This window comes from Marmota monax, unplaced genomic scaffold (assembly GCF_021218885.2).
Source record: "Marmota monax isolate L192 unplaced genomic scaffold, Marmota_monax_Labrador192_F-V1.1 WCK01_AAM20220418_F8-fsc00017, whole genome shotgun sequence".
In the NCBI taxonomy this organism is placed as follows: domain Eukaryota; kingdom Metazoa; phylum Chordata; class Mammalia; order Rodentia; family Sciuridae; genus Marmota; species Marmota monax.
The window spans coordinates 21,367,272-21,389,855 of NW_026695241.1; the positions used below are offsets into that span (position 1 = coordinate 21,367,272).

Sequence of the window (22,584 nt, forward strand, 5' to 3'; positions counted from 1 at the left end):
CTGATTGGAAGGCATACAGTTCCAAAATTCTCCATTTTGCAAAGACATCCCAGGTAACTAACTCAGGTGATTTGTGAGCAACACGGCCCTGATCCCTCCTGCGTCCAGAACAGTTTGATGATTATACAGATTGCCTGGGGTCCTGTCTGACTGCCCTCTAGTGTGGATCTTTAGTAAGGTAGGCGATGAAGTCTCTGAATCTAGTTTCCTCATTTGAAAAGATATGTGGGGGCAATTAAATGAGCTAACATGTAAGAACACTATGGCTTCAGTAGAAAGAGTACATATCCACTTGCAGATACAGTCACGGGCAGTATTAGTTTCAGAATTCAGTTAGAAAATAAGTAGTCCATGTAAACTGGACATCAGAGAAGCTTTTCATAAAATTACTAATTACAAAAGCATAGATAACATTGGAAGAAGGAAGGAAGGAAGGCTCCGAAGGGAGGGAGGGAGGAAGAAAGTAAGCAAGAGAGCTGGGAATATGTTCACTGGTAGAGCATCTACCTAGCATTTAGGAGGCCTCTACTTTCGTTTTTCTATATTCTAGCACTACAATATCTTGCCAATGGCCTGTCTTAGTCTAAATCCAACCATACAGCTCAGGACACCTGTCATTTGTGACAGATTATGTCATTAAATTATTATCTTATAAAAAGTTATCAAGTTAGACCCCAGCTCTGAGATTTCATTGACCTTTTCCCCATTTCACCTAATGAAGTAATCACTGCTGCAAATTTTGAAATACAGTATTATAGGCTGTCACCCAATCTGGGAATCCTCTGCCTGCAGAGAATTTCCTGGTCTGCTGCAATCTCCAACACATAAATTGAAATGGACACTCAGATTTCAGAAAGGCAGCTCCTGCCTCCCTTTCCCTGATGCCCAGGTTGCTATGGAGACACACGGAGTAGCTCTTTGACACAGGAGGGAAAAGCAGCTAAGGAGGTAACCTGCCCTGCATAGGACATTCAGAGCCCCTTCCTCTGGGGAGTTCTCTCTTGGGAGCTCAAATGAAAAAGTAGGTGGTGTCCAGGCCAGCTGTCAGGAGGGCCGGGATCCACAGAGAATTAGTAGCCATAGAAAGTGCTCTGTCCCCGTGAGAGGAGGGTGGCCCCACACAATGGCCAGTGTTGTCCAGTGACTTGAAGCCTGAACCTCATACCCAGATCTATAACATGCTGTCTCCAGAATTAGACCACATATTAGTATGAGACCCTCATTGCTAGACAAACTCCCTTCCCCTCTTTAGAGCAGAATTTCCTCGTTATCCAGATATGACACTCCTAGAAGTTTTCTCTCTGAGAGGGTCCCTTAGCTTTTCCATGGTGAACAGCCACTGGTTTGAGTTAAGCATTCAGTATGGAAAGTCTGAGCTGCAGAAGCAGTGGCTCTTAGGTCAGCCCCAAACTTTCTTGTCCAAAGCATCTGGATTGAGGTCGACAGTTACTGTTGAGGAAATTGATATTTTAATGTGTTATTGGAGTCATACATCTCTCCCTTTGAGGGCCCTCATCCTTAGTCTTTAAAAGAAGATTCCTAACTTTCAAGGAGATTAGGTTAAATTGCAAAGTGGTTTTCAAAAAAGCTGTACCATTATACCGTGAAGATAATGAGTACTTTCCAGGTCTGAATTGGCTCTAGCTTACTGGTTGAAGCCTTATTTCCACAGATCATGGTAAATGTTAGAGTACTGAAAGTTCCTGAAGCAAGATTGAAGAGGCATCACTTGCTGTCAAGTGAGGCAAACTGCTCTCGATGTCTAGAAATGCATTGAAGCTGAAAAGAGTGCTCTAGTAAGCTCAATAAATGTGTTCACTAAAAATCATGGGAGACCATACTTTGGGCCCCAATAGACCAGACTAAAAATCAAAATAGAGTTACACATGCTAAATACCAAATAGCCAACCCGAACTAATTATGTTTGGATTTTGAAATTAAAAATAAAGCCAATTAAGATCTTTAAAATAAATTGCAATTTTGTCCATTGACAAAGCATAACAACATCAGGGGTGATTTTGAGAGATACTCCTATAGATATACAGTGCCACCCATTGGTAACTCAATTTCATTTCATTGTCTTTGATTCTCAGTTAACATCTGAAATCCATCTTCATTTCTGAGAATCCAAGTGAGAGTAAAGGGAGAAAAATTCAAGGTGGGGCAGATTCCCAGTTGTTTCAGCCTCAAATGTGGTCTCACTCAGATCATGGGCCTGTTCCTATTTCATACCTATCGTTATGGTAGGACAACAGAGCGCCGCGTGTTTCCATTTTTACAGTCTAACAACCTTTCGAATAAACAAGATACAATACCTTAATTTCAATAATACTGTCATGTCAATAGCGTTTAGTCAATGATAATTACTGATCTTGATATTTTTGCTATGATCTGTAAGATGCTAACATTAGGGGAAGTTTGATGAAGTGTGTATGAACTCTAACAATTTTTTTGCTTGAGAGATTTGTGTAAGTATAAAATCATTTCAAAGTAAAAAGTTTAGAAAAGGAGTAACAAAACACAACAATCTTTGGGAGTAATGAAACCACCAGAGAGGATCTTTGGCTCCCTGTGTCCTCCTCAGATCCCTCCTCTTTCATATCCTCAAACACAAGCTTAAGGTTTCCAGGAATTATCTTAAATTTCCAGGAATTATGCATAATCTATGATCTTGTGTAAAATCCCCTGATTTCTTGATTGTTTTCTTGTTCAAAGCATCTGGATTGAGGTAGACAGTTACTGTTGAGGAAACTGATATTTTAACAAGTCATTGGGGTCACATGTCTCTCCCTTTGAAGGCCATCATCCTTAGTCTTTAAAAGATGGTTCCTAACATGCAGGGAGATTATGTTAAATGGCAGACAGGGTTTTCAAAAAAGCCACTAGCTGTCAAGTACAAAGAGAGCTTCATCATTATCCTGGTGAGCCCTTTCTTGATTCACTTCCCAAAACCTTGAACTCTGTGAGTTACTTACTTGCATACTTGCCAAGACCTTTGCCCTAGTTTCAACTCACTAGAACATTTAAGAGATTAAATTTTTCGGGAGCTGTATTGATTACTTATGTAATTCTATTAGATAATCAGTAAACATGGCCAGACTCCTTGGCCAAACAACCATTACTTAAACAGAATGACCCAAGGGCTAGAAATATAATCAATCAAAAAAAATATATGAAAAAGTTTTCAACATCTCTAGCAATTAGAGAAATGCAAATCAAAACTACTCTTAAGATTTCATCACACTCCAGACAGAATGGCAATTATCAAGAATACAAGCAACAATAAATGCTGGCGAGGATGTGGGGGAAAAGGTAAACTCTTAACATTGCTAGTGGGACTGCAAATTTGGTGCAATCATTAAGGAAAGCAGTATGGAGATTCCTCAGAAAACTTGGAATAGAACCACCAAATGACTCCTCAGTTTATACCTAAAGGACTTAAAACCAGCATACTGCAGTGGCATAGCCACATCAATGTTTATAGCAGCTCAATTCACAATAGCTAAACTATGGAACCAATCTAGATGCCCTTAACAGATGAATAGATAAAGAAAACATGGTATATATACACACAATGGAATATCACTCAGCCACCAAGAAGAATGAAATTATGGCATTTGCAGGTAAATGGGTGGAGCTGGAGAATATCAGGCTAAGCGAAATAAGCCAATTCCAAAAAACCAAAGGCCGAATGTTTCTCTGATATGTGGATGCTAATTCAAAATGGCGGGGGTGGGGGGTGCTAAGGAAGAGTAGAGGTACTTTGGATTAGGCAGAGGGGAGTGAAGGGAAGGAGAGGGTATAGGAGTAGGAACAACAGTAGAATGAATCAGACATTATTACCCTATGTGCATAGATTACTGCACAACCAATGGAACTTTATTACATCATGTACAACCAGAAGACTGAGAAGTTATGCTCCATTTATGTATGATGTGTCAAAATGCATTCTACAGTCATGTATAACTAATTAGAACAAATTTTAAAAATAAAATTCCCTGGGTTCAATTGGTGTACCACAAAACAAACAAACAAACAAAAAAACGTTATTTGTGAACTCTCTGACTCTTCACTGCCAACGTCATACATTCTCTTTAATAGCTCTGTCTCTAACATTTGAATGGGAGGATTTAAGTCTTTGGGGAATTTAGGAATGTCAATTTCTTTTATATTTTAGGAAAAGTAGATCATTTTAGCAGTTCTTTTTCTCCAATTCGCCATAATTAGGGTCATGGAAGTCCCCATCCTCATCAAACACAGAAACAGAGCATCTGACTCTTGTAATGTCACATATAAGAAAGTGTCCTCCTTGTAAGATCCTCTCTTCCTAAATTGAGACTGATCAATTCCTGCCTTTATTCTAGAATTCGTTATCCTAAAATGGGATAATTAAATACTTCCCCTGCTTTGTTAGTGTTCAGCATTTTCCCTTAACAGTTGAATTGTTGCTAAATGTTCGAAAGTGTAATTCAGGATCACTCCCCACCACCGTTTCTTTAGATTTGTCTGCAGCTGGGTTCCCTGACTGTTGCCTCTGTCCCTTGCCATGAGTCACTCCTTCATTTACTCCTTCATGCACGCCTTCATATGCCTCCTGGGGAAGACATCCAGTTTCAGCTCCCCGCCCCACACACACTGTCATCAGTGAAAGGGACTTCTTTTATCTTCTTACAAGGAAATCGCAAAGTAGAAAGTATCAGTGAGAGATTCTCCAAAAAATAATGATATTTATTTGGAATCGAATGGCATTAGAATGGGAATCCTCATGCCATAGTTTACTACGAGTGTTTCCACTATGTTGGGGCAAGTGGATCTTTTTAAAAGAAAAAATGAGAAGGATTTCATAAGAGATTTTGAAACAATAATCTTTGGCCAGTAGGACTAATAACAAGGATTGAGTCTTTCTAATGTTGCACAGACAACAGGTGGGCTCAGTTGTTCCAGAATTATAGTTTGGTGTATGTTGCATTGGCCTTTGTGCAAGGTTATGATTCTGGCAGAGTCTTCTTTGAGAGTATCAGGCAATTATGTGTGACACCCCTTCTTTTATAACCTCCTTGATTTGTTTATTTAGTTAGGGTCGACATAAGTAATGCCTGATTCGATTTTGAGATCTTCCACATTTCCCCCTTTTGATCAAGAACATTTCTCTGAAAACATTCCTGATTTACCATCCTGTAGTTAAGTTTGATTGGCCTTCATTGCCAGGATGGACCCATCATAGATGTTGGTCTGGTCTGGTCCCACATCAGGGGGAACCGATTGGCAACTTTTACTCACTTTTGAGTAAAAAGGAGGTTTAGAAGGAGTGGTTTTTGAGACTCTATTTATTTAGATTTCATTGTTTATCTGTTCTGTATGTAGATGATGGCTTTTGTATCAAAGTGCTGAGCCAGGAGTTATACTTCTACAGAAATTGAATAGGTATGAAGTTGAAAAAGGACAAAAGAAAACAAAACCAAGAACATAAAGGGTCCACTTTGCTGAATAGTTTTGAATCAAGAACCCAGTGATGACATTTATGAAAAGAAAAAAGAAATCACCAAGGGAACAAGGTGAGTCCTGTTGTAATCACAGAGGCTGTTCTCTTATTTTATGTAGTTTAGTTTTAATTTCTCAGATCCAGCATGTATTTTTAGCAATAACACACACATTTTCTTTCTTAGCCATTAAAAAATATGGAGTAATATTATCATTTGTTATTCCACGATTAGGTTCAATCAAGAGTGATATAAAAAAAAAGGAGGAAAGCTTGTATAATTTGAACCAAAAAAAAGGCATTAAAGAAGTTGCCAAAGTTACCCACTGTTCTTTCAACATATCTGCAATGACTATTGACTGTGAGATTTTAACTACATCATTATCCTCCCACATGCAAAAAAGGAAAAAAAAAACTAAGAGGGGCAAGAGGCTCATTATAATGTTGAGTCTGTTCTTACATCAATTTCTCATCCGGTTTGCAGTTTTAATATCTGTGTTTATGACATTGGGCAGTTTGGTAAAACTGTGGCCCACATTTCAGGTATGAGTCTGTCCCTTGAAATTTACTTCACGTTATCAGCTCTGGTTTATAGGACTTTAGGAAAGAGCAATTTTTGTTCCTAACAATATCATTGCAGAAAAGAGGATTGGAGGAATCTGGAAGAATTTAGGATCTAATCTGTTAGGCAGATAACTTAAAAACCTCACAAACAATGATCAGAGCTATAATGGACAGGTATGTTATAGTTCTTCTTTAGAATCATAAGTGTTATCTCTATAATCACACCCATTTTTACCAAAGGCAGTCAAAGAAAAAACAACTTACTTATACAATGAGTTTTGTTTGATCAGATGTGGCTTAACTGTTTACACATATGCAACAGGAAAAGATATTTCCCATATAGTAATATCAAATTTATAAAATTCTCCAGGCCACTGGGTTCAGTGGTGCACTCCTATGATCCCAGCTACTTAGGAGGCTGAGACAGGAGGATTGCAAGTTCAAGGACAGCCTGGACAACTTAGCAAGACCCTGTCTAAAAAAAAATGAAAAGGGCTGGGAATGTAGCTCAAAGATAGAGCACCCGGGGGTCCAATCCCCATTACTACCTGCCCTCTACCAATTCTCCCAGGTAGTTTGCCAAACCAAGGTAGACTTTAGATTTTCACCTACTGCACCTAAAATAACTTGAGATTCCAGAACCCCCTTGGGAGTGACAGTTTTTATTGGAAATCCTTGAAGGCAAGTATTATATGCATATTTTCAAGTATGCCAATATTTCAGATTGTGTCCTGCACATAGAATCTGTTTTTTATGCAACTTATGCATTGATCATATTACCACAGAAATGTAAATTACAAGTAGCTTTTGAATATTGGAGGAATCAAGTGGGAGAAAAGTAAATGCTTCCATCTTTGTTTATAAAAGTATATTTTGGGATATTGTTGTAAATGATAGCTTAAGAAAGAAGTTTTGTTAAATGTAGGAAACAAAAACATTTAAGAGCCAATTATATTTTTTTAAATAAGAGAGGAAACAAAACCCTAAATTATATCAGCTCATTCAGTCTCTTTTAATTCTTGCTTTGTTGACCCTCTAATAGCAGTTCCATGAGCCCATCTGTTGCTTCCTTAGAGTTCTGGAATTTTTATTTAGTTCATTAAGCTTAGTGCTATTATAAAATTGTATTCAAGAGAACTTGTTAGAGTCTCTTCCATCCATTTGATTGCAAATGCTTTCCATACAATATGATATACCCAATAAGCCTAATCACTTTATTATCTTTACAATAATATCCAACTGCAAAATCCAGAAACCAAAAAGACCTAATCTAGAACTTTAACCCTAAGGAAGCCTGCCAAATATGTCAAAGGTTGAATACATTTGATCAAAATAAATCACACATCATAGTGAAATAATGGTCATTCATTTAACTAGAATGTCTTAACTGGAGTTACAAAATGATTTAAAGACTTTAAAAACAAATAAATGTTTTTTTTTAAAGATACTTCCTTTAAGCTTCATTTTTTCCCAAGCAATCAAAACCTAATAAAAACAGCAGGCAAAAAACAAATTATTGTCACAAAACTCACCTATGTTTACCAAGCCAGTTACCAGAAAGTAAAGAAAAACTTCTTGCTGTGTCATTGTTTCTGCTTATATGAGGCCCGTTCACCTACCTGGAAGTGAAACCTGATGAAAACATACTTTTTTTTTTTTTTGACGGTTGCAAAAATTTATTTAACAAAAAGTTTATTATGAACCCCTACATGACCCAATTTTTGCGTCATAGTAAAACAGGACCTTTGCAGAGGTGACATGTATTTCTCTGCTGAACTGCTATGAATTATACTGCCAAGCATTCTAACAGGATACCTTTTCTCTAGATGACACCATTCCAATATTCTGTCTTGCACTCATTGCCACATTCACTCATATGTTTGTCTTACACAAGCTTCAAAAAGGTATCAAATCCCTGCAAGGCTCCTTGGACATGGCTGCCACTATTTAATTTCTTTCTTTCTTTTCTTTTTTTTTTTTTTTTTGGTAACAGGGAGTGAACTACTCAGGGTCACTCGACTACTAAGCCACATCCCCAGCCTTCTTTTTTTTTTTTTTTTATTTAGAGACAGGATCTCACTGAGTTGCTTCTGCCTCGCTTTTTTGCTGAGGCTGGCTTTGAACTCAAAATCCTAATGCCTCAGCATCCCATTAGGGTTAGGGTTAGGGTTAGGGTTAGGGTTATCCCATTCCTTGGCTTATATCCAAAGGACTTAAGATCAGCATACTACAGTGATGCAGCCAGATCAATGTTTATAGCAACTCAATTCACAATAGTGAAGCATGGAACCAACCTAGGTGCCCTTCAACAGATGAATAGATAAAGAAAATGTGGTATATATACCAAATTATATTACAAAAATATAATTTGGAATGGAATATTACTCAGCCATAAAGAAAAATGAAATTATGGCATTTGCAGGTAAATGGATGGAACAGAGACTATCATACTAAGTGAAATAAGACTGTCCCAAAAAACCAAAGGTCAAATGTTCTCTCTGATATGTGGATGCTAATCCATAAGAAGGGAGGACAGGGAGGGGAAGTATAGAAATTCATTGGATTGGACAAAGGGGAGAAAAGGGAAGGGATGCAGTATGGGAATAGGAAGGACAGTGGAATGGATCAGACTTAACTTGCCTATACTCATATAAGTATACATGACCATTGTAACTCCACATTGTGTTCAACCACAAGAATGAGATCAAACTTGGAATGAGTTGCACCTCATGTATGTCAAAATACACTATACTGTCATGTATATCTAAAAACAAATTTTTTTAAAAAAGTCATCAACTAATATAAATTGTACTATAGAAAAAGCTATAGAACTCAAAAGAAGCTGAAAGAAAAAAACAGATATCAGAATTAACAATCAAAACCTCTTGCAAATTTGTTATAATGGAAGACAAATATTTCAAGAAAACCTTGTTGCTTCAGACATAGAGACTTAGATTCTGGTCTTATATCAGTGTATTAGTGTCCATTGTTTAGAAAAACCTACAAATAATTTTCCTATAATTGTAGCCAAATTGATCACACAGATTTTTCTTTTCATTAAATTGTCCTTCATATACCTTTTGTGACTCCCTCAGATAACTGACAACTATTTAAACCTTTGATTTTACCTGTATTTCTCTTTTCCCATTCTTGAACAATCTAGTATTCTACTCTAGGACAAAAATTTTTCTATCACACTAAATTATTTTTCATATAAAAACTTTCTCTTTTCACAAATTAGAAGATTTATTAAAATAAACTAAAAGGTCTTTAAAATAAGTTCAAAAGAAATTAAAAGAAAAAAATTTTCTAGGTATTGAAATTAGAAATTGATTTTGAAAGATTTTTTGCATTTATTTTCTTGGATATTTTTCTGGCCAACATGGCAGAAAAAGTAATTTTAAAAAAATTCTATAGACAGAGAGATCTTTTATTATTACTCTAAGATTTTGATGAAGTCATAAAGGTAATTTTGGGAAAACAAAAACAAAACAAAACAGAACCGCTTTGTCACCCTAAGCCATTATTAATCAAGAAAAAGCTATAGAACTCAAAAAGGATGACTCTTAGAGTCTAGGATACCATCCATACAGCTTGCTAGGAGTTGTGAAACCATTAATTTGAAAATTATTTCCTTTTCTTGTGTTGGTTGAAATGCTAAAGAAAAACTTTCAAGCAGTCTTTGTTCTATTTTATTTCAATTTCTCATTACTTCAACATAAATGAAAAAGTCAACATTAAATAGGGAGGGAAAAATAGTGATAAAGAGCTAAAAATGTCATAGGAAAGCAGGGAGCTGTAACTCCAAACCTTGGTTCTGTGTTCCAGCAAAAGAAAATTCAAAGTCAGACACCAAAAGCCATGCAAGGGAACTTTATTATAAGTGGAAATAAAGAGAAAGTGAGGAGAAAGTGAAATAAGAGCAAAGTGAGGCTCGAGCACAGAGCACTCTCAGTACAGAGTGAACTGTCTCTAAGCAGGGAAGGAACGGCAAAGCAAACAATGCTGTCTCCAAATTTATTACTTTTGATGATTAGCAGGAGAACTGGGCTCTTCCTTCAGCAGCTTTCTCCAATCAGGTGTTCGACTCCTCCATCCAGCAGTGGAGTTTTGACCTTAGTTGGTCCTCTCCAGAACTGTCATGGTGGCCATCCTATTTGAGGGAGCTTCATCTATAAGCCAATCCATATTAACATGGGCACTGAGGTCAGTGGCTGGTCAGAAGTCACCTTAATGTGCCTGTGCTACTAAAGGAATCTTCCTTCCCAGACATGTGGAGACACTTTAAACCAACCTCAATGAGCCCTGTCAAGAGTTCATCCCATTAATCCTTTTCTTTTGACATATTTTACTATTAGCTCCTTTGCTTCTGTTTATTTTCTACAAATTAACAGCCACCCTTTGCTTTCTCATCTATTTTGAAAGTAGTTTAAAGAAGACCCTAAAGCAACTAAAAGAATGCTTGTGACCTTGCCATGCATTTCTCTGCTCATTGCTAGCTACTATCTAACAAAAAGATTTTTCATATTAACCCCATAATTGCAGTTTGAGAATTACCATTTTGCATGGATTAAAAAAATAATAATAATGCACTTGAGAAGGGACCATAATATAGCTGGCTGGAGTCCCAAAGAGGAAACTTCTTTGCATGTTTTAGAATTTAGGTGTCCCATTTTTGTTTTTTATCCTCTCAAGAGTAAAGAAAATCCTATAAGCACTGTCAGGGAATTGAAAGGGCGTAGGCAAACATTTTGCTTGTTGGACAGATTTTTCCCTTGTTTGCCTACCCTGACCAAGGTTGTCCCTATTTGCACAAAGACTGTATGACAGGTCCCTAAGGACAATCTTGCTTTCCTATGACTAGGGAATCATCACAAAGGAGTGTTTATCTTCAGATATTAGAATTTCTCAGAAATGGTGGCAGCTGCCTAGTGGCTTTGAATTCTATACCTCATGTGCACCACTTAGAATGTTAATTTTTGCTCATAGAAGATTTTCAAAAATAAGTTGGGAGAAAAAATAATTAGTTAAAAGTCAAATAACTTATTTTAACATGTATAATACCCAAACCAAAATTAAAATGCTCACAGGACGATTTATTAATCATTTTTAGTTGTAGATGGACACAAAATTTTTATTTATTTTTATGTGGTGCTGAGGATTGAACCCAGGCCCTCATGTGTGCGATGCACAACCCAGCCCTCACAGGGTGATTTTAAATTAGGCCGGCAGATCAAACAAAATAAACCAAGTGTGCTGAACAAAAAGAGAACAACTAGAGAGATCTGAAATCTTCAAAAAATATAAATTCCTGGAAATTTGGGTACTCATCAAAACGATGTCCTTATGTGAAAATGGGCTTCGCAGTAAAGACAAGAAGAAAAAAATAATAAAAAATCTTTGTGGTTATTCCTCAAAGGGATACAAAGTCCTTTCTGTAAGGAAGCCTTATTCAAGCCAGATTACAAATAAAGTCAGCAGAGAGCCTCTACCAAAAAGAGTGGGGCTCAAGCTGAGAGAAGACTCACCAGGACAGAAAAAGACAAGATGTGGGAACAGAAAGACACATTTGATTTTGGTATCAAACCTGGTTCCTGAAGTCAGGAATCCCCTCCAAAAGTGGTCTTGGTTTAGTTCCCACTTCTGACACCAAATGTGTCAAATTAAGTAACAATCAGAGGTTCTCCAAAGAATAATGGTATTTATTTGTAATAGAATAGGATTGCAATGGAGCTATGTACTATGTACGTCACACTAAACTATTAGCACATTCAAAGAGGTTGAGGCAAGAGAAAGTTTTTAAAGGAAAAAATAAGGATTATCTAAGATATTTGAGACAATCCATGGCCAGAGGATATTAACAAGGTTAATGCTATGTATATACATATATATATACATACATACATATATATATTTTTAATTTTGAAATTGATTGCACCCAGGGGCCATCTACCACTGAGGTACACCTCCAACCTTTTTTTTGGACAGGGTCTCTTTAAACTGTTGAGGCTGTCATAGAATGTCCCATCCTCCTGGGCCACCATGGTCTGCCACTTTTCTTTACAATATCACCACTTAGATGCACCTTAAACAACATTTTGCTTTCTCTTGTGCCTTTTGAATTTTATCTAAATGCAAAGACACTGAATGTGTTCTCCTGGGATTTGATTTTTTTCACCTAACACTGGAAAAACATGCCTCCACCTATCTATCACTTCCACTGTTAGGGGACATTTGGGCTATTTCCAAACAATATGCCTCTGGGTGCACATGTACCAGAACAAGTAGAAAGCCATATTCAACTAGGTAATTGCAGAAAAATTCTTTCCCAGAGTAGCTGAACACTGTGACTGCTTCTGCTGTATATGTGAGTTTCTTTCCTCCAGGTACTTGGCAACAATTGGTCATGTCAGACTTCTAAATCATTGCTACTCTTGAGGCTGTGAGATATATTCTAGTTTTATTTTGCATCTCCTTCATTACTAATAAGGCTAAACATCATTTCATTTTTTTTCACTGACCAGTAACTTTATGTATATAAAAACTCCAAAAGTCTCCTTAGATTCCCAGCTACTAGGAAGTGAACTTTCTCTTATTGCAACTGCCAATTTACACAAATCTAAACATACTATGGAAATGGGAAACAAAAGTTGTAAAACTGAGAAACTTTTAAAAGAACATTGAAAAATTGAAACTACCTAAAGATGGCTTTAAAAAATTATTAATAGAAGTGTCTTTTCCCTTTCCTTATGAAAGCAAATAAAAAAGAAAGTAAAAGAAATGGAGACAGACCTCCACAGAGCAACAAGGCTTTACTAAGCACAAGAGCACGTTTTCAAGAAAGAAAATGGCAGCTGGTTACAATAGGGGTCTGGATTTTATAGGTTTAGTTAGATTAAATCACAGCAAAATGTTCTGGTTGGGCAGTCAAGGAAACAGTTGTAGAACGGGAAATTGTGAAAGTTGAGCCCATTGTTGCTGGGAAATTGTGAAAGTCCAGAGCCCATTGTTTTCCTTCTCTCCCAGGGACCCAGTGTCCTCCTTTTCTCCCTGGGGGTTATTCCTTTCCATATCCTTCATTCCAGACTCTGAGAGGGGATAATGAATAGCAGCATCAATATCCTGTCGGGCTGCTTCCTCCTGAAAAGGGGTGAATTAAGGGTACCACCCCGCCTTTTCAGAGTTCTAGAAGAGAATACAGAGATCCTGAAGTTGAGGCTGAAGAGGGGTGTGTATAGAAGGAGCTTCAAGGTCATCATAGGCAAAGTCTCCTTTCTGTGGTTTCGAGCGTCAAATTGTAAGCTCAGGAAGAAGATGGCTTTGATGGGTTCTTAGGAGGCAGTATGAGCTAAACAAGTCACCTTACTAAGAAGCTGTTTCTGTATCAAATTAAGAATACAGAGAAGGAGGCTGGGGCTAGGGCTCAGTGTAGCACACTTATCTGGCATGTGTGAGGCACTGGATTTGATTCTGAGCACCTTATACAAATAAAGGTCTATCAACAGCTAAACAAAATATTTAAAACATACAGAGAAGAAAGATTATTATGAGAAAAGTGAATATTAAGGGGGGGTATAAGAGGGAGTAGCCAGGAGTTGCATTGTTTTAGATCCCCCAATGAGAACTACAGGTAATCAGCTGTTCCTTGTCTCTGCTGTTTCAGGCAGTCCTGGGGCTGTTTAACCTTGGTTCTTTGCAATCCTGATGAGTTGACATAGAATCAGCATTCTTCCCCGACTGGTTTTGCAGAACTAGATGCCAAGGAGTCAAGGTCAGTACTGAGTCAGCAACCTGTTGGATGTCTTCAAAAACCTGTTTTGGTAACTTTTTATAGTAATGAATTTAGATTCCCAATCCTGCTGCTCCTGTGTCAATCCCAGCAGAAAATTTTAGCCTTATGAGGAAGGGAATAATTTGGAGGCCTGCCGCAGTCTGGCTGGGCACAAATCAGGAGCCACTGAAGCAGGAACAAACTTTATTTTTAAACTGCAGGAAAACACTTCACACAGCTCCCGGGGAATCCTCCCAAATGCCACGAGGCTTGTCCAGGAACCCCGCAGCTGGAAATATCTCTCCCGGAAATCCCTCCTCCTGCACTTCCCCAACCAATGGGAACTCTCGTGGAATCCCCGGAAATCCCCAGGAGAACTCCAAAATAGTGCGAGAACTCAAAAGTTGCCGCAGAGGCAGATAGTAATGCCTCGCCTGTCAATCAATACTGTTGGCAAAATGCCAGGGGCCATACAGACTCGGCCGTGGCTCTCAGCAATTCTTGGGAACTTGTGAGCAGCCTCTGAGTTCCTTTAGCACCATCTGCCAGGATGGGTCAGGGTCTCCTTGATTGTGAGGCTTCCCTTGGAAGCATCAGGGATATCAGGGATATCTCCTTCTCCCGTTACTTTCCTTTTTGCAACATGTGCACTAGTTGACTTTTTCATTCTCCAGGGTCTCATTAATTTCTCTGATTGGAAAGCCATGTGGCCCAGAGTCACAAAGCCCCTAGAGAAGTCCCTTTGTTCCCTGGCTTCAAGCTGACCTCAGAGGGCAAGAGCCAAATATTGGCTATTTTCTTTCTGGGCCTTTTTATTCCTTAAATTTAGTCTCCAAGTTTTGGTCTTAAATATCCAGCAAGCCAGTTTTATTAGTTTTAAAGTAAGAGTACTGGGTTTAACCTTTAATGTAGATGATAACCTATTATCTCAAATAAATCAGATTGTTATATTAGAAGTTGTATTTTTGTAAGACACAACAGATAATAGTTAAGATTTACAAGGAAAATACAAAATGAAGTATAATATCTATGAACTAAAAAAATATAATTTTTATTATACCAAACCTTTACTTTAAACTTTACTTTGAAGAGCACCATTTTGGTAAAAGTTCTTCTTAACCCATACTTTAAAGATTTGTAAAGTTGGAAGATATGAATACATTTAGAAAAATTCAGAATAGATAAGAGCAGATTAATGTTTTAAGAAATCCTTGTTACTTTAACCTGTAGGGGATTAAACTTTGGTTTATATCAGTACATTAATATTTGACCTTAGGAAAAAGCCTTCCCTGGCCTCACAATATCTTTCTTTGTATTTATTTGTACTTGGTGCTGAGGACTGAACCCAGCGCCTCACATGTGTGAGGCTAGCGCTTTATCACTGAGCTACAGCCCCAGCCCCCAATTACTCCTCTTAATGAGATGAAATGCTTTATGCTATTTACAGTACTTTAATTGAAACACAACTGAAACTTTTTGGACTCTTTGCATATAGAATTGCAACCTGTTAGAACTTTACCTCTTAATAACCTAGCTTTAGTGAAGACCCAGAAATAATCTTAAAAAAGCAATCTTAAACTCCTTTTTTATTTACCAATTTATAAAAACATATTTAATGTTTATATATTAACTTATGGAATTTAAGAATTCAAGAGTACATGATTTTATATTTAGTAGTTGATATTTTAGCACTTCAACTTTGTAAATGAATGAGATGTCTCCTCTAACAAACATATTTATGATTAATCCCATTGATGTTGATGTTAAATCTATTTACTCATTTTTACTATAAAAACCAAGACATCAGACAAGTGTAGTTAACAGTACTAGCTGTCTCTTCTCTATTGAAGAAAAATCCTAGAAACAATGAACATTACATTTTAGACATTTTGTAGAAAGCAACACTCTGTTAATTGTCTGACCACCTAGCAAAACTTGTGGGTTAGTAATTTTAAAGACATCTTCACACGAATTAAAAGGTATTTGGATCCATTTCTCTTTTAAATTTTGATTTTTGAGTGCTCTCTTATCTATATGCCCATTTTGATACCATGTACATGATATATGGACGCAAGCACAATGTAGACACAACAACACAATACACAGGTGTGCACACATACATAAAATAGAAAAAAGAGAACTTATAGCTGTTTATAGGTAGCTCTCTACAGGTATGAGGCAATGCTACAGATGTTATTAAAGCCTTTATTAGATTTAAACTGTTAGAAATTAAAATAGAGCTTATCAGACTTTCACATTATGACTTAAATACAGGAGTCTGTGCAGTTGGAAATGCTAGGTGTAAAGTGAACTGTAATTACTCTAGTAAAGAAGCATGCAGAACATCTTCGTCAGATCAGAATGCACTTGTGGCTCAGATTAGAGTCTGTTTAGATATTGGAAGAATGAGAGAGCTCTTAGGTAAAGATTCTCGGTAAAAAAGACATATATATGAGATAGTTCCATCTTCCTTCCCCCGCACTGTAGTGTTTAGGGAAGAACTTGTTAACAAAAGCAGTGTAATAGATAGCCATTTAGGTGCCACAAGCAGCTTGGATTTAAAAGTGACTTTTTTTTTTTTTCCTTTTGGTCTCAAACCAGTTTGGGGCAATAACCTCTGCAAGTTCTGCAAACCTTGGAGAAACAGAGATGTGGCAGAAGCTAAGAAGTAAGGGAAGCTGCTGTTGTGAGCCTGTTAGTGCTCTGGGTGATATCTCCACTAGAGAAAATAAGTAATTTGGATTCCTGAACTAGATAGATGAGGGGTAGTTTTACTCTAATAAAGGGACACAGATTTTTTTGGTCTTTTTCCTGCCAGATGAGGGGAGTACAGAAGAAAACATGTCTTGTGAGAGTTTAGAGAAGGTAGTCTGATTTTAAAGCTAAGACTAGGAGATATTTAGATTTTTCCTATAGGGGGCATTTGGGGGAAATCAAGTTTCCAACCAATGGCAGGAAGGGCTCCCCTAGTTTGGGGTGTGGGAAATGGGGGTGGTCTCACATTGGAGTTGGGATTAGCCTGAGACAGGTGGTACAGGACTGAGAAATTTGTTGGAGGTGCAGTAAATCTGAAAAGGAGAGGTTTGGGGGATTCTTTAGGAGTAGTTGAAGGGAGCAAAGATTGGATGGAACAGATTGTGAAAGTAGGATAACAGAGCTTTGGTTTCATCAGGAGTAAATTGGAGCTTTGTAGAAACAGAGTTTAAGACTGGATTAGGAGTTTGTGATGGTTGAGAGTGATGGCCAGAGAGAGCAACTTGTTGGTGGCCAAAGAGAGCAACTTGTTTGGTCAGTGTTAAGGATGGTTGTTCCTCTCTGAAGAAATTTTGCTCTCTCCAAATTAAGATGTTAGAGGGAATAATGTTATAGGTATATTTGGAATTAGTAAAAACGTTGATTGATTTGTCCCTAGCTAGTGATAAGGCTCAAATGAGGATCACTAGTAGCCTGTTGGGAAGTTGTGCCTGAGGGTGGAGGGGAGGCTTCAATTATTTGGGTTAGGTTGAAGGAAGAACTCACGGTAGTTTTACCTCAAATTATAGCATAGCCTGAAGGTAAAGGAGCTATTTTGGGGAGCTTCCATCTATGAACTGGTCTAGGGAGTCAGGAAGTGGTTGGTCTTTTATATGTAAAAAGGGTTCATTAAGAAGTCAAGGGGTCAGGACAGGAGTGAGAAACCACAGGGGCAGAAGAGTTTTTTGCTGGGAGAAGAGGGTTTTTCTCTTTGCAGGTTTAATGAGGATTCTTGCGGAAAGGTAGTCCAGGGAGGTGTACATGCAGTAATTAGATTCTGGCTTGGGGAAGGGAGAGGCACGAGCTATGACTGAATGCTGGGGTAACCAGCACCCTCATAGGGCAGATTCCTGCTCAGAGGTGTGAGCCACTTAGGAAAATAAAAGGTATGAAGTAATCAGTAAGAAATAAAGAAAGCCAGAATTTATATTGAAAAGAGGAGAGCCTGATGGGTCTTCCAGCCCTAATAGGAACTGGAACTGAACCACTGAAAAAGGCCCCAATCCTTTATTTAAGAGAAAGAATATCAAAGCTTTCAGCGTGGCCGGGATAAGGTTTCAGCGTGGCAGAGGTCTTTCAGTAAATAGGTTGTTGGGTGCTTCGCAGGTTACACCCATCTCCGGGCAGCTGGGTTTGATCCTGAGACTGTGAGCTGAGGCAGGGTACCAGCATCATCTGGGCTTTCTTCAACTGGGGAATTTCACTCAGGAGTTCCCAGAAAAGCAGCTTCCCTACCCTTATGGCTCAAACAAACCCATAATTTATACATAGCTCTCAACAACTGAGGAGATCTGAGAGGGAGTGTGTGGTAAGAACAGCGATGGGTTGACAGAAGGTAGATTTGTTGGCTTCAGAGATGAGGAGGGCTGCTTAGCTAAAACCTTGAGGCATTGGGGCCAGCCAGGATAGACGGAGTCTAGTTGTTTGCATAGGAAAGCAATGAAGCAGCGGATATTCCCTGACTTGTAGGGGACTCCCAGGGCTTGTACCTGGTATTCCCAGGAGGCCAGGGAATTAAGGAGGATTAGTGTGGTGTTTGAGTAGGGGGTTGGATGAGTGGGGAAAGAGACCCTGGGACCTGTAAGGAGGGCTTTATCAGCTATTTCTGGGGCAGTGAATGAGGAAGAGAGTTGTGAGTCAGCAGGATTAGTTGCAAGGCAGAGCAGGGCTGGCATAATGAGGGTTTTGAGTGAAGGTAAAAGAAAGATTGGCGGTAAGGAACCTCAGGCCATTTGTCATTTCATTGGAGGAAATTGTCTAAATCCTGGAGAATTTTTGGAACAAGGTCCCAAATTCCAATTGGGGCCATGGACAAGTGTTCTAATTTAGATTGTGGCCCAATAAGAGTTTTAAGCCTATTGAGGCATCTAGTTTTAAGGTACTTAAAATTATTTATGAGACAACCTATGGGGGAGTAGCCCTCATGTTGGAGAGGTTTGATCAGCATGGCGGATGAGATCAAAGCATCTGGTGATACCTCACATCACCAGTCATCAGTTCCAACAGAGAATGAAAGAACATCCCCTTCTACAATCTCAGTGGGGAGGGACCACTGGGGTCCAGATGAGTGAGGGTCTCAGACAAGGTACCTCTTCAAGAGACCAGAAAGAGATCTTATCTCTCTGAAGAATGAGAAGGCTGGTGTTGCATGCAGGAAGAAAATGGCAAAAAAGCAGCCTCTGATCTAGAGGTCTAAGTGTGTAAGAGAAGGGAGGAATTGGAGAGGATAGGATTAGAAGGAGGATGCCTCCAACACCAAGAAAGCACCCAATACAGGTCCTTGCTCCATCCATGTAGCAATGAGGCAGCAAAAACCTAGCCCAAGAGTGGGGTCTTTTTGGGTCACACACCAGCCATCATTTACCAAAGTGGAGTATGAAGGGTCTCCTTCTCTAAGGTGGAGAGAGAGAGAGAGAGAGAGAGAGAGAGAGAGAGAGAGAGAGAGAGAGAATGAATATGGGGGAGGGGCACACTCACAAGGATAGAGTCTGGGAATTCAGCCATGCTAGTTGTGGCTGGGAGCTTCCCCAAGCTCAGAGAGCCACAGAAGTGCTACATGATGAACAGTCACTTTGCAGGTCTCATCGCCCTTTAACATGACTGTTAGGAAAGAGAAAAATGGGAGAGAAATATGAAAAAGTTGTAGAGGTTTGTTAGGACTGGGATGAGTAAAGAGCCCTGAACTCTTTAAGACACAATGGTACAACTCCCTGCAACTGTACCTTTCTTAATCTTTCAGCTTCAGTGGTCTTTGTATTTCTCTTTTGAAACTTACCACATGGATCACCTGATTAGACATTGCTCTTAGCAGACATTCTTCCTTTCATTCAGAGAGCTGTTGAATTTGCACAATACCTTCCAAGTGCTGTGACCTTTAAGCCTGCCTACTTTGCAGAAACTTTCCTACAAATAACCTTTTGATACTAAAACCTACATAATAAACATGTTGTGCTAGCTCTGGGTCACTGTTCCTCCATCAGAGGAAGGTGTCCCACCTCTGACAGCTTTCTCTTTATAAATATCTGTTGTGTCTTCTTAATCCCCCATCACCTCTCACTGGTTTATAGGGTTCTGCTGTGCAAAATATGGCAAAAAAAAACCATTATCAGATCAGGACCCAGTTCTCCTAGTTCAGTGACCTTTCCCCCACTCTACCTAATGAAGCAACTGCAGCTACAGATTTTTAAACACATAATCTGCAAAGAACTGACCTGGGCGGCTGTAGCCACCAACACAGAAATTGAAATGGACACTCAGATTTCAGAAAGGCAGCTCCCGCCTCCCCTCCCTGATGCCCAGCTTGCTATGGAGACACACAGAGTGGCTCTTTGACACAGGAGGGAAAAGCAGCTGAAGAGGTGGCCTGCCCTGCATGGGCCATCCAGAACCCCTTCCTCTGGGGCCTTCTGTCCTGGGAGCTCCATGGAAGGAGTAGGTGGTGTCAGGCCAGCTGTCAGGGGTGCTGTGATCTGCAGAGAATCAGTAGCTGTAGAAAGTGCTCTGTCCCCGTGAGAGGAGGGTGGCCCCACGCAATGGCCAGTGCTGTCCCGTGACTTGAAGCCTGAGCCTCATACCTGGATCTGTGACATGGTAACTCTAGAATCAGACCATGTATTAGTTTCTGTGTCCCTAACAAAATGTGAGACCTTCTTCCTCTGTTTAGACAAACTCCCTTCCCCTATTTAGAGCAGAATTTCCTGGTTAACCAGATATGACGCTCCTGGAAGGTCTCTGAGAGGGTCCTACAGCTTTTCCATGGTGAACGGCCACTGGTTAGAGTTGGCTGTTCACCCTTCAGTTGGGTGAACTCTATCAGGTGCTATACTGGTGACGCCTGTAAATATCAAATCACCAGGAAGGATGCCAGGGACAGACCATGTTCTTCCCCGGGTCTGGGAAGGCAGGATCCCTGGCCTCTGAACAGGCAACCCAGCTTCCACACTAGCTCAGCCCACTCAGCCCCTCTCACCACCTCTGGGGCTCAGCTCAGGAGCCCCAGGTCATCCTCTTGTTCCTGTTTCACTCTAGTAGCTCCCTCTCACAGAGGGACTCTGTGGCTACCTCCTCCACTGCAGTCCAGCCCCTGGTCAGCTCGGCATTCTGCATCATCCTCCTGAGCTCCCTCAGACCACCCAGTGGTCTTCCTAGTGGGCCAACAGGCACTGCCAGGTCTGACTCACATTCCTTCCACTGGTCCGTGCCTGGCCTTGGAAGGTCACTGTCCCATCTGACTGTCAACCCCCATTCTGTTCAGCCAGGTCTGGCCTAGTCATGCCCACTGCCTTCCCTGTCCCTGGCCATCTGTTACCATTTCTGACTTCAGAGCTTTACTATGAGCCTCCAGGATTTGGGTGGCAGCAGGCCCTCTGGCTGGGAAGGAAGCCCTTCTGTCCATTACTAGTGTTTCTGGAATTTGTTTTCCCTCTAGTCTCTCCTCCCTCTACGAGGGGCTTCTCAACTGGGGTCAGAGTGCAAGTCCATCCAAGCATGCTATTTGGGGGCTGCAGGTTGGCTGGAAACCAGGGCCCCCCAACCCTGAGTATTGATCATAGCTTATGCCAGCCCCTCTGCCTGTCCCCTTCTTTTTAAGCCTCATGTCCCCTGGATGCTTGAAGATTTGCTCTTGATGGGCCACTCAGGAAGTGAGGAGATGGTTATTTAAAGAGAATTGCCTATTTATTTGACCCCCCCCCCAAAAAAAAAAAAAAATCCAGTTAATACATTCATGGGAAATAAACCTTGTTTGGACCTTGATTTATTTGCTAGAACTGAATATAGTAAAACTGAAATAATTGGAAAAAAAGAAAAGGGATAATTCCAAATGATGTTACTATTAACTCCATGGTTCTTGTGCTGTCTATCAGAAGAATCAGATGAGAGCATTGGCACAGGAGCAAGCTTAGTATGCAAAATGGAGGCAGCATGTGGGATCAGAAGTCCCAGGCTGACTCAATCAAAGGACAAAGATACACAGCTTTCATGGCAGCTAGTGGGTAGACAGGGAGGTGGTCTCTTGATATCAGCACATGTGGAGGTGGAGTTTGGGTTGTACCTGGACTCTTTTTCATGATACTTCTTCATGCAACACTTATATCATTACTATCTGAAATTTCCACACTGGAGTGTGATTTGTACAATGAAAATAAAGTAAAGGTAACTTTAGATTATACATGTCTTGGACCTTAACACCTAGAATGTTCTAATATTATTAGGTCAGATGATTATCTTGTCTTAGTTTTTTTTGTTGTTGTTGTTGTTTGTTTTTAACCCAGGGGTACTCTACCACTGAAATACATCCCCAGTTTGTTTTTTGAGACAGATTCTCACTAAATTACTCAAGTTGGCAAGGAACTTTCAATCCTTCTACTTCAGGCTCCTGAGTAGCTGGAATCCCTACATGCACAGCCATGCCGAGCAGCAGGTTTGCCTTGTTTCTCCTTGTTCTGCCTTCTTGGTAGCTCTGCTGACCACATACTCTCTCAAGGCCAAGCTGACTTTCCAATCTCCCATCTCCAGGGGTATTATCTTCACAGCCTTGAAGACTGGCCCACTTGTTAACCCCCATAGATGAAGGGCTTGTTTAGCTGTCTCACTCCCTGCTGAGAGATTTTATCTTCCTTAATCTTAGAGGATCATGCGAGCAGGGCCCCTCTGGTTTGGGTGCTGTCCTGCATGTTCCTGGAGGAATGAGAATCTCTCACTCTCGGGTTTAAAGAGGTGCAGAAGAAGATGGGTTAACAGACAAATGATAGTTGTC

General features: G+C 39.7%; 1 long non-coding RNA gene across 1 annotated transcript in view; it reads left to right on the top strand.

Moving 5' to 3' along the window:
- The window catches only part of LOC124090321 (uncharacterized), a 27,028-nt gene continuing 4,444 nt past the window's right edge, over window positions 1–22,584 (top strand). The window contains exons 1-3 of the long non-coding RNA XR_006851062.2: window positions 1–178; window positions 5,365–5,555; window positions 13,707–13,814. This is a non-coding gene — a long non-coding RNA (uncharacterized LOC124090321). The remainder of the gene's footprint in view (window positions 179–5,364; window positions 5,556–13,706; window positions 13,815–22,584) is intronic.